The sequence below is a fragment of the Pelodiscus sinensis genome, chromosome 25 (genome assembly GCF_049634645.1).
Source record: "Pelodiscus sinensis isolate JC-2024 chromosome 25, ASM4963464v1, whole genome shotgun sequence".
In the NCBI taxonomy this organism is placed as follows: domain Eukaryota; kingdom Metazoa; phylum Chordata; order Testudines; family Trionychidae; genus Pelodiscus; species Pelodiscus sinensis.
The window spans coordinates 18,287,745-18,299,456 of NC_134735.1; the positions used below are offsets into that span (position 1 = coordinate 18,287,745).

The 11,712-nt window shown below is 61.6% G+C and overlaps 8 non-coding genes across 8 annotated transcripts; 4 read left to right on the top strand and 4 right to left on the bottom strand.

Moving 5' to 3' along the window:
* Positions 1–231: 231 nt before the first annotated feature.
* Positions 232–305, top strand: TRNAN-AUU (transfer RNA asparagine (anticodon AUU)). Its single transcript has one exon. It is a non-coding gene; the product is annotated as a tRNA-Asn (tRNA).
* A 1,383-nt stretch (positions 306–1,688) lies between these two features.
* TRNAM-CAU (transfer RNA methionine (anticodon CAU)) lies at positions 1,689–1,760 on the bottom strand. The gene has a single exon. It is a non-coding gene; the product is annotated as a tRNA-Met (tRNA).
* Positions 1,761–3,322: 1,562 nt separating this feature from the next.
* TRNAM-CAU (transfer RNA methionine (anticodon CAU)) lies at positions 3,323–3,394 on the bottom strand. Its single transcript has one exon. It is a non-coding gene; the product is annotated as a tRNA-Met (tRNA).
* Positions 3,395–3,499: 105 nt separating this feature from the next.
* Positions 3,500–3,573, top strand: TRNAN-GUU (transfer RNA asparagine (anticodon GUU)). The gene has a single exon. It is a non-coding gene; the product is annotated as a tRNA-Asn (tRNA).
* A 1,383-nt stretch (positions 3,574–4,956) lies between these two features.
* Positions 4,957–5,028, bottom strand: TRNAM-CAU (transfer RNA methionine (anticodon CAU)). The gene has a single exon. It is a non-coding gene; the product is annotated as a tRNA-Met (tRNA).
* Positions 5,029–5,133: 105 nt separating this feature from the next.
* On the top strand, positions 5,134–5,207 carry TRNAN-GUU (transfer RNA asparagine (anticodon GUU)). The gene has a single exon. It is a non-coding gene; the product is annotated as a tRNA-Asn (tRNA).
* A 1,551-nt stretch (positions 5,208–6,758) lies between these two features.
* Positions 6,759–6,832, top strand: TRNAN-AUU (transfer RNA asparagine (anticodon AUU)). Its single transcript has one exon. It is a non-coding gene; the product is annotated as a tRNA-Asn (tRNA).
* A 3,008-nt stretch (positions 6,833–9,840) lies between these two features.
* Positions 9,841–9,912, bottom strand: TRNAM-CAU (transfer RNA methionine (anticodon CAU)). Its single transcript has one exon. It is a non-coding gene; the product is annotated as a tRNA-Met (tRNA).
* Between the last annotated feature and the right edge of the window lie 1,800 nt (positions 9,913–11,712).

Genomic DNA, 11,712 nt, shown 5'->3' on the forward strand with positions numbered 1-11,712 from the left:
AGCTACTTGCAGCCTGGAGTGAAGGCGCGGAGTCAAAAGAGGCCGGCCCACACATAGCACAGGATGGTTTCGATCCATCGACCTCTGGGTTATGGGCCCAGCACGCTTCCGCTGCGCCACTCTGCTCCCTTTGCGCTACACTGCCCGCAATCCACTCTAGCACCTGGGCTGCACTGGCACGGCCAGGCAGAGGAGCAGGCTGCTAGGCAGCGTTTCGGAAACCTCTTTGAGGTCTCTGTGGCGCAATGGGTCAGCGCGTTCGGCTATTAACTGAAAGGATGGTGGTTCGAGCTCACCCAGGGATGTGGCTACGCTCGGCCTCCTGGCGCTTGCTAGCGGGCTCCCTTTTGCCACCTCCAAGCCATCCCTCTCGGCCTCGGTGAGGTCACCTTGTGGCCGGCAAGGTTCAGGGGCCGTGCCGTGCCACAGGAGCCCGTCTCCCAGCAACCGCGCCGGGGCCTCGGCCTCGGGGCTTAAGCCCCGAGCCCAAGCGCGAAAGCTCCAGCCGGGCAGGTGTCGCTCCCCTCCCGCCTCTACGCCAGCTGAGAGGGAGAAACGCACGAGCCGCGCGGGTTCTTAGCCGCCTCCCTCCTGCGGGCCTGTTTGCTGCGCAGACCTCTGGGCCTGTCTCATGCCTCCCCTGGGAAGCGTGGCCGCGCGAACTGAGCCCCAGTCGCAGCTCCCGAGGTTTCCTGTGCAGCCTTGGACTTGCATGGCTGCCATGGTTTCTCTTTGGAAGGGACTCGGTCCCGCTTGGACAGGCGACTCGCCCGTGTGACTCCAAACGCCATCTTGTGGCTGTCTTTTTCCCCCACAGCCAGAACACCAGGATTCGCCTCCCACGGCAGAAGATGCAAAAGGCCCTGGAAGGAAAGCCCTCCTGCTTTTTTACCTCGGGAGGATGTGGGCTACCAACCGAAGCTCTGAGCCAAGGACTGAAGGACCCGTCCAAGCCGTGGCCGTACTCCCGAGACTTGACCGAAGCCAGCTCTCTCTTCCATGACTGCTGCAAGCCTCAACCGAGACCGTGGCGAGTGCTGCCCGTGCTCCCACAATTCCCTCTCCCCCTTTCCATTGAGGATTCTGAAGGACCGTCAGCTGGTGATTTTTGGCTCTGACTGTAAGGGATGAATTGAGCCGGGAACGTAGCTGGTCCTCTTGGGCTGGGCAGAAGCTTTTGATGGGATGAGATGGGTTTTGGTCAGCCGGCGTGTGCCTAAAGAGCGTGGGTGGTGGCGATGCGGGAGAAGCGGCGCGTCGGAGGGAATTGCTCGCGTGTCCTGTTGTTGAGCAGTATGGCGAAGGCAGAAGTTCTCTTTGTGAGGGGTTTGGCGTGCCTGGGAGTAGTAGAGCAAGGCCAGTGTTGATGCTGTGGCAGCTCTTTGTCTAGGCGTTTTGTCTAGGCCTGAATGAAGGCTCTGGGTAGCGTGGTCCAGAAGTGCTTTGTTCCACGAGCGTCTGGAGAGCCTCCCTGGCGCGCTCCCTGAGCGGGTCCCGGCGGCCCTTGTGGGTGGGAAAAGGGCAGGAGGAAGCCCTGTTGCCTGAGGACAGAAGAGGAGGCCTCCGTGCCTCCCACACAGGAAGCGGGGGGCTGCCGAGAGCTTCCCCGCAGGCGGCATCCTGGCCTGGCCTTTAGATACTTGCAGCCTGGAGTGAAGGCGCGGAGTCAAAAGAGGCCAGCCCACACGTAGCAGAGGATGGTTTCGATCCATCGACCTCTGGGTTATGGGCCCAGCACGCTTCCGCTGCGCCACTCTGCTCCCTTGGGGCTAGACTGCCCGCAATCCACTCTAGCACCTGGGCTGCACTGGCACGGCCAGGCAGAGGAGCAGGCTGCTAGGCAGCGTTTCGGAAAGCCCTTCGAGGTCTCTGTGGCGCAATGGGTCAGCGCGTTCGGCTGTTAACCAAAAGGATGGTGGTTCGAGCCCACCCAGGGACGTGGCTACGCTCGGCCTCCTGGCGCTTGCTAGCGGGCTCCCTTTTGCCACCTCCAAGCCATCCCTCTCGGCCTCGGTGAGGTCACCTTGTGGCCGGCAAGGTTCAGGGGCCGTGCCGTGCCACAGGAGCCCGTCTCCCAGCAACCGCGCCGGGGCCTCGGCCTCGGGGCTTAAGCCCCGAGCCCAAGCGCGAAAGCTCCAGCCGGGCAGGTGTCGTTCCCCTCCCGCCTCTATGCCAGCTGAGAGGGAGAAACGCACGAGCCGCGCGGGTTCTTAGCCGCCTCCCTCCTGCGGGCCTGTTTGCTGCGCAGACCTCTGGGCCTGTCTCATGCCTCCCCTGGGAAGCGTGGCCGCGCGAACTGAGCCCCAGTCGCAGCTCCTGAGGTTTCCTGTGCAGCCTTGGACTTGCATGGCTGCCATGGTTTCTCTTTGGAAGGGACTCGGTCCCGCTTGGACAGGCGACTCGCCCGTGTGACTCCAAACGCCATCTTGTGGCTGTCTTTTTCCCCCACAGCCAGAACACCAGGATTCGCCTCCCACGGCAGAAGATGCAAAAGGCCCTGGAAGGAAAGCCCTCCTGCTTTTTTACCTCGGGAGGATGTGGGCTACCAACCGAAGCTCTGAGCCAAGGACTGAAGGACCCGTCCAAGCCGTGGCCGTACTCCCGAGACTTGACCGAAGCCAGCTCTCTCTTCCATGACTGCTGCAAGCCTCAACCGAGACCGTGGCGAGTGCTGCCCGTGCTCCCACAATTCCCTCTCCCCCTTTCCATTGAGGATTCTGAAGGACCGTCAGCTGGTGATTTTTGGCTCTGACTGTAAGGGATGAATTGAGCCGGGAACGTAGCTGGTCCTCTTGGGCTGGGCAGAAGCTTTTGATGGGATGAGATGGGTTTTGGTCAGCCGGCGTGTGCCTAAAGAGCGTGGGTGGTGGCGATGCGGGAGAAGCGGCGCGTCGGAGGGAATTGCTCGCGTGTCCTGTTGTTGAGCAGTATGGCGAAGGCAGAAGTTCTCTTTGTGAGGGGTTTGGCGTGCCTCGGAGTAGTAGAGCAAGGCCAGTGTTGATGCTGTGGCAGCTCTTTGTCTAGGCGTTTTGTCTAGGCCTGAATGAAGGCTCTGGGTAGCGTGGTCCAGAAGTGCTTTGTTCCACGAGCGTCTGGAGAGCCTCCCTGGCGCGCTCCCTGAGCGGGTCCCGGCGGCCCTTGTGGGTGGGAAAAGGGCAGGAGGAAGCCCTGTTGCCTGAGGACAGAAGAGGAGGCCTCCGTGCCTCCCACACAGGAAGCGGGGGGCTGCCGAGAGCTTCCCCGCAGGCGGCATCCTGGCCTGGCCTTTAGCTACTTGCAGCCTGGAGTGAAGGCGCGGAGTCAAAAGAGGCCGGCCCACACGTAGCAGAGGATGGTTTCGATCCATCGACCTCTGGGTTATGGGCCCAGCACGCTTCCGCTGCGCCACTCTGCTCCCTTTGGGCTAGACTGCCCGCAATCCACTCTAGCACCTGGGCTGCACTGGCACGGCCAGGCAGAGGAGCAGGCTGCTAGGCAGCGTTTCGGAAAGCCCTTCGAGGTCTCTGTGGCGCAATGGGTCAGCGCGTTTGGCTGTTAACCAAAAGGATGGTGGTTCGAGCCCACCCAGGGACGCGGCTACGCTCGGCCTCCTGGCGCTTGCTAGCGGGCTCCCTTTTGCCACCTCCAAGCCATCCCTCTCGGCCTCGGTGAGGTCACCTTGTGGCCGGCAAGGTTCAGGGGCCGTGCCGTGCCACAGGAGCCCGTCTCCCAGCAACCGCGCCGGGGCCTCGGCCTCGGGGCTTAAGCCCCGAGCCCAAGCGCGAAAGCTCCAGCCGGGCAGGTGTCGTTCCCCTCCCGCCTCTACGCCAGCTGAGAGGGAGAAACGCACGAGCCGCGCGGGTTCTTAGCCGCCTCCCTCCTGCGGGCCTGTTTGCTGCGCAGACCTCTGGGCCTGTCTCATGCCTCCCCTGGGAAGCGTGGCCGCGCGAACTGAGCCCCAGTCGCAGCTCCTGAGGTTTCCTGTGCAGCCTTGGACTTGCATGGCTGCCATGGTTTCTCTTTGGAAGGGACTCGGTCCCGCTTGGACAGGCGACTCGCCCGTGTGACTCCAAACGCCATCTTGTGGCTGTCTTTTTCCCCCACAGCCAGAACACCAGGATTCGCCTCCCACGGCAGAAGATGCAAAAGGCCCTGGAAGGAAAGCCCTCCTGCTTTTTTACCTCGGGAGGATGTGGGCTACCAACCGAAGCTCTGAGCCAAGGACTGAAGGACCCGTCCAAGCCGTGGCCGTACTCCCGAGACTTGACCGAAGCCAGCTCTCTCTTCCATGACTGCTGCAAGCCTCAACCGAGACCGTGGCGAGTGCTGCCCGTGCTCCCACAATTCCCTCTCCCCCTTTCCATTGAGGATTCTGAAGGACCGTCAGCTGGTGATTTTTGGCTCTGACTGTAAGGGATGAATTGAGCCGGGAACGTAGCTGGTCCTCTTGGGCTGGGCAGAAGCTTTTGATGGGATGAGATGGGTTTTGGTCAGCCGGCGTGTGCCTAAAGAGCGTGGGTGGTGGCGATGCGGGAGAAGCGGCGCGTCGGAGGGAATTGCTCGCGTGTCCTGTTGTTGAGCAGTATGGCGAAGGCAGAAGTTCTCTTTGTGAGGGGTTTGGCGTGCCTGGGAGTAGTAGAGCAAGGCCAGTGTTGATGCTGTGGCAGCTCTTTGTCTAGGCGTTTTGTCTAGGCCTGAATGAAGGCTCTGGGTAGCGTGGTCCAGAAGTGCTTTGTTCCACGAGCGTCTGGAGAGCCTCCCTGGCGCGCTCCCTGAGCGGGTCCCGGCGGCCCTTGTGGGTGGGAAAAGGGCAGGAGGAAGCCCTGTTGCCTGAGGACAGAAGAGGAGGCCTCCGTGCCTCCCACACAGGAAGCGGGGGGCTGCCGAGAGCTTCCCCGCAGGCGGCATCCTGGCCTGGCCTTTAGCTACTTGCAGCCTGGAGTGAAGGCGCGGAGTCAAAAGAGGCCGGCCCACACGTAGCAGAGGATGGTTTCGATCCATCGACCTCTGGGTTATGGGCCCAGCACGCTTCCGCTGCGCCACTCTGCTCCCTTTGGGCTAGACTGCCCGCAATCCACTCTAGCACCTGGGCTGCACTGGCACGGCCAGGCAGAGGAGCAGGCTGCTAGGCAGCGTTTCGGAAAGCCCTTCGAGGTCTCTGTGGCGCAATGGGTCAGCGCGTTCGGCTGTTAACCGAAAGGATGGTGGTTCGAGCCCACCCAGGGACGTGGCTACGCTCGGCCTCCTGGCGCTTGCTAGCGGGCTCCCTTTTGCCACCTCCAAGCCATCCCTCTCGGCCTCGGTGAGGTCACCTTGTGGCCGGCAAGGTTCAGGGGCCGTGCCGTGCCACAGGAGCCCGTCTCCCAGCAACCGCGCCGGGGCCTCGGCCTCGGGGCTTAAGCCCCGAGCCCAAGCGCGAAAGCTCCAGCCGGGCAGGTGTCGTTCCCCTCCCGCCTCTACGCCAGCTGAGAGGGAGAAACGCACGAGCCGCGCGGGTTCTTAGCCGCCTCCCTCCTGCGGGCCTGTTTGCTGCGCAGACCTCTGGGCCTGTCTCATGCCTCCCCTGGGAAGCGTGGCCGCGCGAACTGAGCCCCAGTCGCAGCTCCTGAGGTTTCCTGTGCAGCCTTGGACTTGCATGGCTGCCATGGTTTCTCTTTGGAAGGGACTCGGTCCCGCTTGGACAGGCGACTCGCCCGTGTGACTCCAAACGCCATCTTGTGGCTGTCTTTTTCCCCCACAGCCAGAACACCAGGATTCGCCTCCCACGGCAGAAGATGCAAAAGGCCCTGGAAGGAAAGCCCTCCTGCTTTTTTACCTCGGGAGGATGTGGGCTACCAACCGAAGCTCTGAGCCAAGGACTGAAGGACCCGTCCAAGCCGTGGCCGTACTCCCGAGACTTGACCGAAGCCAGCTCTCTCTTCCATGACTGCTGCAAGCCTCAACCGAGAACGTGGCGAGTGCTCCCACAATTCCCTCTCCCCCTTTCCATTGAGGATTCTGAAGGACCGTCAGCTGGTGATTTTTGGCTCTGACTGTAAGGGATGAATTGAGCCGGGAACGTAGCTGGTCCTCTTGGGCTGGGCAGAAGCTTTTGATGGGATGAGATGGGTTTTGGTCAGCCGGCGTGTGCCTAAAGAGCGTGGGTGGTGGCGATGCGGGAGAAGCGGCGCGTCGGAGGGAATTGCTCGCGTGTCCTGTTGTTGAGCAGTATGGCGAAGGCAGAAGTTCTCTTTGTGAGGGGTTTGGCGTGCCTCGGAGTAGTAGAGCAAGGCCAGTGTTGATGCTGTGGCAGCTCTTTGTCTAGGCGTTTTGTCTAGGCCTGAATGAAGGCTCTGGGTAGCGTGGTCCAGAAGTGCTTTGTTCCACGAGCGTCTGGAGAGCCTCCCTGGCGCGCTCCCTGAGCGGGTCCCGGCGGCCCTTGTGGGTGGGAAAAGGGCAGGAGGAAGCCCTGTTGCCTGAGGACAGAAGAGGAGGCCTCCGTGCCTCCCACACAGGAAGCGGGGGGCTGCCGAGAGCTTCCCCGCAGGCGGCATCCTGGCCTGGCCTTTAGCTACTTGCAGCCTGGAGTGAAGGCGCGGAGTCAAAAGAGGCCGGCCCACACATAGCACAGGATGGTTTCGATCCATCGACCTCTGGGTTATGGGCCCAGCACGCTTCCGCTGCGCCACTCTGCTCCCTTTGCGCTACACTGCCCGCAATCCACTCTAGCACCTGGGCTGCACTGGCACGGCCAGGCAGAGGAGCAGGCTGCTAGGCAGCGTTTCGGAAACCTCTTTGAGGTCTCTGTGGCGCAATGGGTCAGCGCGTTCGGCTATTAACTGAAAGGATGGTGGTTCGAGCTCACCCAGGGATGTGGCTACGCTTGGCCTCCTGGCGCTTGCTAGCGGGCTCCCTTTTGCCACCTCCAAGCCATCCCTCTCGGCCTCGGTGAGGTCACCTTGTGGCCGGCAAGGTTCAGGGGCCGTGCCGTGCCACAGGAGCCCGTCTCCCAGCAACCGCGCCGGGGCCTCGGCCTCGGGGCTTAAGCCCCGAGCCCAAGCGCGAAAGCTCCAGCCGGGCAGGTGTCGCTCCCCTCCCGCCTCTACGCCAGCTGAGAGGGAGAAACGCACGAGCCGCGCGGGTTCTTAGCCGCCTCCCTCCTGCGGGCCTGTTTGCTGCGCAGACCTCTGGGCCTGTCTCATGCCTCCCCTGGGAAGCGTGGCCGCGCGAACTGAGCCCCAGTCGCAGCTCCCGAGGTTTCCTGTGCAGCCTTGGACTTGCATGGCTGCCATGGTTTCTCTTTGGAAGGGACTCGGTCCCGCTTGGACAGGCGACTCGCCCGTGTGACTCCAAACGCCATCTTGTGGCTGTCTTTTTCCCCCACAGCCAGAACACCAGGATTCGCCTCCCACGGCAGAAGATGCAAAAGGCCCTGGAAGGAAAGCCCTCCTGCTTTTTTACCTCGGGAGGATGTGGGCTACCAACCGAAGCTCTGAGCCAAGGACTGAAGGACCCGTCCAAGCCGTGGCCGTACTCCCGAGACTTGACCGAAGCCAGCTCTCTCTTCCATGACTGCTGCAAGCCTCAACCGAGACCGTGGCGAGTGCTGCCCGTGCTCCCACAATTCCCTCTCCCCCTTTCCATTGAGGATTCTGAAGGACCGTCAGCTGGTGATTTTTGGCTCTGACTGTAAGGGATGAATTGAGCCGGGAACGTAGCTGGTCCTCTTGGGCTGGGCAGAAGCTTTTGATGGGATGAGATGGGTTTTGGTCAGCCGGCGTGTGCCTAAAGAGCGTGGGTGGTGGCGATGCGGGAGAAGCGGCGCGTCGGAGGGAATTGCTCGCGTGTCCTGTTGTTGAGCAGTATGGCGAAGGCAGAAGTTCTCTTTGTGAGGGGTTTGGCGTGCCTGGGAGTAGTAGAGCAAGGCCAGTGTTGATGCTGTGGCAGCTCTTTGTCTAGGCGTTTTGTCTAGGCCTGAATGAAGGCTCTGGGTAGCGTGGTCCAGAAGTGCTTTGTTCCACGAGCGTCTGGAGAGACTCCCTGGCGCGCTCCCTGAGCGGGTCCCGGCGGCCCTTGTGGGTGGGAAAAGGGCAGGAGGAAGCCCTGTTGCCTGAGGACAGAAGAGGAGGCCTCCGTGCCTCCCACACAGGAAGCGGGGGGCTGCCGAGAGCTTCCCCGCAGGCGGCATCCTGGCCTGGCCTTTAGCTACTTGCAGCCTGGAGTGAAGGCGCGGAGTCAAAAGAGGCCGGCCCACACGTAGCAGAGGATGGTTTCGATCCATTGACCTCTGGGTTATGGGCCCAGCACGCTTCCGCTGCGCCACTCTGCTCCCTTGGGGCTAGACTGCCCGCAATCCACTCTAGCACCTGGGCTGCACTGGCACGGCCAGGCAGAGGAGCAGGCTGCTAGGCAGCGTTTCGGAAAGCCCTTCGAGGTCTCTGTGGCGCAATGGGTCAGCGCGTTCGGCTGTTAACCAAAAGGATGGTGGTTCGAGCCCACCCAGGGACGTGGCTACGCTCGGCCTCCTGGCGCTTGCTAGCGGGCTCCCTTTTGCCACCTCCAAGCCATCCCTCTCGGCCTCGGTGAGGTCACCTTGTGGCCGGCAAGGTTCAGGGGCCGTGCCGTGCCACAGGAGCCCGTCTCCCAGCAACCGCGCCGGGGCCTCGGCCTCGGGGCTTAAGCCCCGAGCCCAAGCGCGAAAGCTCCAGCCGGGCAGGTGTCGTTCCCCTCCCGCCTCTACGCCAGCTGAGAGGGAGAAACGCACGAGCCGCGCGGGTTCTTAGCCGCCTCCCTCCTGCGGGCCTGTTTGCTGCGCAGACCTCTGGGCCTGTCTCATGCCTCCCCTGGGAAGCGTGGCCGCGCGAACTGAGCCCCAGTCGCAGCTCCTGAGGTTTCCTGTGCAGCCTTGGACTTGCATGGCTGCCATGGTTTCTCTTTGGAAGGGACTCGGTCCCGCTTGGACAGGCGACTCGCCCGTGTGACTCCAAACGCCATCTTGTGGCTGTCTTTTTCCCCCACAGCCAGAACACCAGGATTCGCCTCCCACGGCAGAAGATGCAAAAGGCCCTGGAAGGAAAGCCCTCCTGCTTTTTTACCTCGGGAGGATGTGGGCTACCAACCGAAGCTCTGAGCCAAGGACTGAAGGACCCGTCCAAGCCGTGGCCGTACTCCCGAGACTTGACCGAAGCCAGCTCTCTCTTCCATGACTGCTGCAAGCCTCAACCGAGAACGTGGCGAGTGCTCCCACAATTCCCTCTCCCCCTTTCCATTGAGGATTCTGAAGGACCGTCAGCTGGTGATTTTTGGCTCTGACTGTAAGGGATGAATTGAGCCGGGAACGTAGCTGGTCCTCTTGGGCTGGGCAGAAGCTTTTGATGGGATGAGATGGGTTTTGGTCAGCCGGCGTGTGCCTAAAGAGCGTGGGTGGTGGCGATGCGGGAGAAGCGGCGCGTCGGAGGGAATTGCTCGCGTGTCCTGTTGTTGAGCAGTATGGCGAAGGCAGAAGTTCTCTTTGTGAGGGGTTTGGCGTGCCTCGGAGTAGTAGAGCAAGGCCAGTGTTGATGCTGTGGCAGCTCTTTGTCTAGGCGTTTTGTCTAGGCCTGAATGAAGGCTCTGGGTAGCGTGGTCCAGAAGTGCTTTGTTCCACGAGCGTCTGGAGAGCCTCCCTGGCGCGCTCCCTGAGCGGGTCCCGGCGGCCCTTGTGGGTGGGAAAAGGGCAGGAGGAAGCCCTGTTGCCTGAGGACAGAAGAGGAGGCCTCCGTGCCTCCCACACAGGAAGCGGGGGGCTGCCGAGAGCTTCCCCGCAGGCGGCATCCTGGCCTGGCCTTTAGCTACTTGCAGCCTGGAGTGAAGGCGCGGAGTCAAAAGAGGCCGGCCCACACGTAGCAGAGGATGGTTTCGATCCATCGACCTCTGGGTTATGGGCCCAGCACGCTTCCGCTGCGCCACTCTGCTCCCTTTGGGCTAGACTGCCCGCAATCCACTCTAGCACCTGGGCTGCACTGGCACGGCCAGGCAGAGGAGCAGGCTGCTAGGCAGCGTTTCGGAAAGCCCTTCGAGGTCTCTGTGGCGCAATGGGTCAGCGCGTTCGGCTGTTAACCAAAAGGATGGTGGTTCGAGCCCACCCAGGGATGCGGCTACGCTCGGCCTCCTGGCGCTTGCTAGCGGGCTCCCTTTTGCCACCTCCAAGCCATCCCTCTCGGCCTCGGTGAGGTCACCTTGTGGCCGGCAAGGTTCAGGGGCCGTGCCGTGCCACAGGAGCCCGTCTCCCAGCAACCGCGCCGGGGCCTCGGCCTCGGGGCTTAAGCCCCGAGCCCAAGCGCGAAAGCTCCAGCCGGGCAGGTGTCGTTCCCCTCCCGCCTCTACGCCAGCTGAGAGGGAGAAACGCACGAGCCGCGCGGGTTCTTAGCCGCCTCCCTCCTGCGGGCCTGTTTGCTGCGCAGACCTCTGGGCCTGTCTCATGCCTCCCCTGGGAAGCGTGGCCGCGCGAACTGAGCCCCAGTCGCAGCTCCTGAGGTTTCCTGTGCAGCCTTGGACTTGCATGGCTGCCATGGTTTCTCTTTGGAAGGGACTCGGTCCCGCTTGGACAGGCGACTCGCCCGTGTGACTCCAAACGCCATCTTGTGGCTGTCTTTTTCCACAGCCAGAACACCAGGATTCGCCTGCTCCTGGGTGGCCTGTGTCCCTTTCGGGCCATGGCGGCCGCTATGCGCCCGTAGACGGCCACGTTCCTCCTCCTAGTACAGAGATCATGGACGCTGGGGCCCTGCCCCCAAACCTCAATGAGGTCCATGACCTCCACACTAGACCAGGAGGGTGCGCGCCATCTACGGCCCCTGGCTGGCCCCTGGGTGCTGGGGGACTGGGCGGGGGGACGGCTCGCTGGCACTGGCTGCCTGGCTCATCCTGCAGCCCCTGGTTCGGGGCAGAGACTGCTGGCAGGGCTGGCTCTGGCAAGTGCCGTCTGGCCAGAGTCTACCCCTTTGAGGGCCCCAGGGCTGGGGAGAGGAGAGGAGTTTTCCTGCTTTGGCCCAGAGCAGCCACCAGGGGAACCTGGGGAGGGCTGGGCTCCAGCTACTTCGAATTAAGTGGCTACACAGCCCTTAATTCCAACTACTGAATTCGAATTTGGCGTTACTCCTGGTAGAATGAAGTTTACCTAGTTCGAATTAAGTCCAAACTAGCGGTTTGTATGTGTAGCACCTATGAAAGTTACTTCCAACTAACGGCTGTTAGTTCGAATTAACTTTGTAGTGTAGACATACCCATAGTTCCTATACAACTAGCAGCTAATGGGTAGTCTCCAGTAGTTTAAATCTTGGGGCATTTGGAAAAGGAGGGGGAGCTACATGTGTCCGGGGTGTATTGTTGCCCTCTGCTGGATGGACTGTAAATGCTTTATGTATGTATCATATGCCCTATAGTGCTAACAGTTAATGGAGATTCTCCTCTAGCTCACACCTGGCATTTTCTAAAGTAATATATGTGTGTGTATGTGTGAGAAAGAGCAAGAGCCTGGGGGCTCCCTCATGTCTCCTCCCCATCCTGATCTGCTTGGCTTAAGTGCAGGAAAGAAGAAGTCGTGAGCTTTGTGTATTTGACATCAGGTGGAAGCAGGGGAATGGAGGACTGGTGGGAACAAAAGCGATGAGGAGTCCTGTGGGACTGGTGGGAACAAGAGCACTTGGCTTCTTTTCCTGCAGACCGAGAGGGGTGGGGACTGGCTTGAGCTATATAAATCAGATGCCGCTCCAT